Source organism: Cetorhinus maximus, chromosome 21, assembly GCF_964194155.1.
Source record: "Cetorhinus maximus chromosome 21, sCetMax3.hap1.1, whole genome shotgun sequence".
In the NCBI taxonomy this organism is placed as follows: domain Eukaryota; kingdom Metazoa; phylum Chordata; class Chondrichthyes; order Lamniformes; family Cetorhinidae; genus Cetorhinus; species Cetorhinus maximus.
This window is the reverse complement of record NC_135899.1, coordinates 20,647,072-20,651,185: the sequence shown is the minus strand read 5'-3', so window position 1 is coordinate 20,651,185 and position 4,114 is coordinate 20,647,072. Positions and strand designations below refer to the sequence as shown.

Here is a 4,114-nt window from a genome sequence, read left to right as displayed (position 1 = left end):
GTCAGGATCTTCATCTCCGGCAGGTCTCTCTTCTCCTCGAACACCCTCAGGAGCCGGACGCAGTCTGCCACCCGCTTGAACGTCACGTCAAAATAACCACCTTTGCGGGAGTCATGCAGGGTGAAGATCTCCGTAGCTTCGAAGCCGCACGCCTTCAACAGGATCCTCCTGGTGAAGAAGCCCCGATCCATAGGTGATCCTCCTTCGCTGTGGTTCACCGTGACTCGGACGGTGATAGGTAACCCACGGTATGGATTTGGATTGCGATTGGTTATAGCCCTTCCATCCCGACCTTGCCTTGGCAGGACCATGGTGTCGCCCCTGCAACACTTGATCTTAGCCAAAAGGCCGAGAAGCGATCTGTCCCAGGGTTCTCCTCTCGCACTCCCCTCTAGGTGCTGCTGACTGCCTGTCCCAGGGTCCTCCTCTCGCACTCCCCTCTAGGTGCTGCTGACTGCCTGTCCCAGGGTCCTCCTCTCGCACTCCCCTCTAGGTGCTGCTGACTTTTTTTTTTTCTTTTTCTTTTTTTTTTTCTCTTCCTCCAGCTCTCTACAAGAGAGAGAAGGAACACTCATCAATGACAGAGAGCAGCTGCTAAAAGCAACACCCAATGTCTGCTTCCTGCTCAGAAGAGAACACTATAAATCCTCCTCATGGTTTGTGAGACCTAACACTTTAGAAACACATTTCTCAAGAAAAAAACTATAGAAATGATCCCTAAGAGCTGCCTGTCCCAGGGTCCTCCTCTCGCACTCTACTCTAGGTGCTGCTGACTGCCTGTCCCAGGGTCCTCCTCTCGCACTCCCCTCTAGGTGCTGCTGACTGCCTGTCCCAGGGTCCTCCTCTCGCACTCTACTCTAGGTGCTGCTGACTGCCTGTCCCAGGGTCCTCCTCTCGCACTCTCCTGTGAGTGAAGTGAGGAGGCTTGTGGTAGATTTCAAGAGGACTGGCTGGCGGGGTAGACGAGCACATGGCAGATAAAATGCAATACAGAGAAATGTCAAGTGATACATTTTGGTAGGAAAAACAAGGAGAGGCAATGTAAAATAAGTGGTACAATTCTAAAGGGGGTTCAGGAACAGAGAAACCTGGGGATATCTGTGCACAAATTGTTGAAGGTGGCAGGGCATATTGAGAAAGTGGTTAAAAATCTGTATACAGGACCCTGGGCTTTATAAATAGGCATAGAGTGCAAAAGCAAGGAAATTATGCTGAGCCTTTGTAAAATATATTTAACATCAACTATAGCATTGTGCCCAATTCTGGACCTTGTACTTTAGGAAGGATGTGCAGGCTTTTGAAAATAATCATGAAAATGCTTCTGGAGTTGTGGGACTTCAGTTCTGTGGATAGATTGGAGAAGTTGGCATTGTTGCCCTGCGAGAAGGGAAGGTTGAGAGGAGATTTGATAGAGGAGTTCAAAATCATGAGGGGTCTAGTCAGAGTAGATTGAGAGAAACCGTTCACTTTGGCAGGAAGGTTGAGAAACAGAGGGACTGGTTTCAGGTTATTGGCAAATGAACTAAAGGTGAGTGGTTAGGGTCTGGAATGCACGGCCTGGGAGAGTGGTGGAGGCAGATTCGATCATGGCATTCCAAAGGGAATTGGGTAAGCATCCGAAGATAAAAGAATTGCAGGGCTACGGGGCGGGTGGTGCTTTTTGAATTGCTCTTACAGACAGCTGGTGAGACAGACTCAGTGGGCTGACTGGCCTTGATCTGTGCTGTAACCACACTATGATTCTACAATAATACTGAAGAACATATCTGTGATGTAAGGAAAAATGAGACAGTAATGTTTCAAAACTTTCACCCGATGTTCCCTGGCTCTTGAATGCATTTTCAAAGAGCGCAGTGTATCTCTCAGCTTACTAGCAGTAGCTGGGATTTTCCAATGGGGTTCCCGGTGCCTGCACTTGTGTTTTCTGGGTATATGCTTGGGTCTCCGCGTGGGTGTCTGGGTGTGTTTGAATGTATGTATGTACTGCTGTGTGTGTACATGTGTGTGTCTGCCTGTGTATGTATGTGTGTATGCATGAGTGAGTGCGTCTGTATTTGTCTGATGTCTCGTCCTGGTGCCTGCACCTTCTGTCCTTGCCAAATGCCTAGTGCCTTCTACTACATGGTAGTGCCATGTGCCTGTTATCTGATGTCTGGCAACTGGTGCCTATGGCCTGGTGTTGTTTTCTAGCAGCTGGTGTCTTGTTCCTGGCAGATTGAGTCTGGCAACTTGTGCCTGGTGCCTGACACCCGCTGTCTTACCCAGCACTTGGTGCCTGGTGCACTCCTAACTGTAATCCTGACAGTTGCTTTTTCGTCTCTGAAGAAGAGTCATATGGACTGGAAACGCTAACTCCGTTTCTCTCTCCACAGATGCTGCCAGACCCGCTGAGGTTTTCCAGCATTGCCTGGTTTTATTTCAGATTTCCAGCATCCTCAGTATTTTGCTTTCATTTGCTTTTTCGTGCCCAGTTACAATTCAGAGAAAGTAGTGGTTCTTCTTCAGGCCTCTGTATCAACAGGTGTGACCAGGTGTGAATGGACCTTCAAGGACAGAAGGGCAGGGAACACTTGGCCAACTGCTTTCGCTCTGTTTTTTGACATACTGAAGCAATGAAGCAGCCTACTGCCGATTGGCTAATAACGCTGGGCCCTGTTGCCTGGCAGAAGCTTGCAGCTAAAGTTGCACGCCCGAAGCTTCCTGTGTAGCTCTGCTGAATTCACACCATGTTGTCAGTGTCAATCTGCTCATAAACATTGTGGTTAAAACAAATAAAGATCTCCGCACCAAAATTCAGCAGAGCTGGGTATTTCATTTACATTGGTTAGTTTGGAACTGACAGAGCTAATACATTTACACGGTGTGTGGTTTGGGGTTTGTTTTTCAAAGGTTGCAGTATGCTAATTACCTGAGATTAATGTGAACCAAGGCCTCCTTCAAGGAGTATGTTTCTGGGAACTGAGGGATTAAAAGGAGAACACCCTTGTGAACCGGGAACGAAGGAGAGAGTGACTGTGAACCGGGCGTTAAGAAGAAACTGACTGAGTTGGAACTGGCAGGGACTTAAGGAGAGAGTGACTGTGAACCGGGAGTTAAGGGGGAGAATGACTGTAAACTGGGGTTTAGAGGGAGAGTGTCTGTGAGCTGGGGTTCAGGGGTAGAGAGACTGTGAAATGGGGTTCAGGGGGAGAGTGACTGTGAACTGGGGTTCAGGGGGAGAGTGACTGTGAACTGGGGTTCAGGGGGAGAGTGACTGTGAACTGGGGTTTAGGGGGAGAGTGACTGTGAACTGGGGTTCAGGGGGAGAGTGACTGTGAGCTGGTTTAGAGGGAGAGTGACTGTAAACTGAGCGTTACGGGAGAGTGATTTTCAACTAGGGTTCAGGGGTAGAGTGACTGAGAACTGGGGTTCAGGGGTAGAGTGACTGTGAGCTGGGGTTCAGGGGGAGAGTGACTGTGAACTGGGGTTTAGGCGGAGATTGACTGTGAACTGGGGTTTAGGGGAGAGTGATTGTGAACTGGGGTTTAGAGGGAGAGTGTCTGTGAGCTGGGGTTCAGGGGTAGAGAGACTGTGAGCTGGGGTTTAGGGGGAGAGTAACTGTAAACTGGGGTTTAGGGGGAGAGTGACGGTGAACTGGGGTTTAGGGGAAAGTGACTGTGAACTGGGGTTTAGGGGTAGAGTGACTGTAAACTGGGGTTTAGGGGGAGAATGACTGTAAACTGGGGTTTAGGAGGAGAATGACTGTAAACTGGGGTTTAGGAGGAGAGTGACTGTGAACTGGGGTTTAGGGGGAGAGTGACTGTGAGCTGGGGTTTAGGGGGAGAATGACTGTTAACTGGGGTTTAGGGGGAGAGTGACTGTGAGCTGGGGTTTAGGGGGAGAGTGACTGCTAACTGGGGTTTAGGTGGAGATTGACTGTGAACTGGGGTTTAGGGGGAGAGTGACTGTGAACTGGGGTTTAGGGGGAGAGTGACTGTGAACTGGGGTTTAGGAGGAGAGTGACTGTGAACTGGGGTTTAGGGGGAGAGTGACTGTAAACTGGGGTTTAGGGGGAGAATGACTGTAAACTGGGGTTTAGGGGGATAGTGACTGTGAGCTGGGGTTTAGGGGGAGA

The 4,114-nt window shown here is 49.5% G+C and overlaps 1 non-coding gene across 1 annotated transcript; it reads right to left on the bottom strand.

Annotated features, from left to right (window-relative positions):
- Positions 1–520: 520 nt before the first annotated feature.
- LOC144696232 (small nucleolar RNA U3) lies at positions 521–733 on the bottom strand. The gene has a single exon (XR_013580137.1). It is a non-coding gene; the product is annotated as a small nucleolar RNA U3 (small nucleolar RNA).
- Between the last annotated feature and the right edge of the window lie 3,381 nt (positions 734–4,114).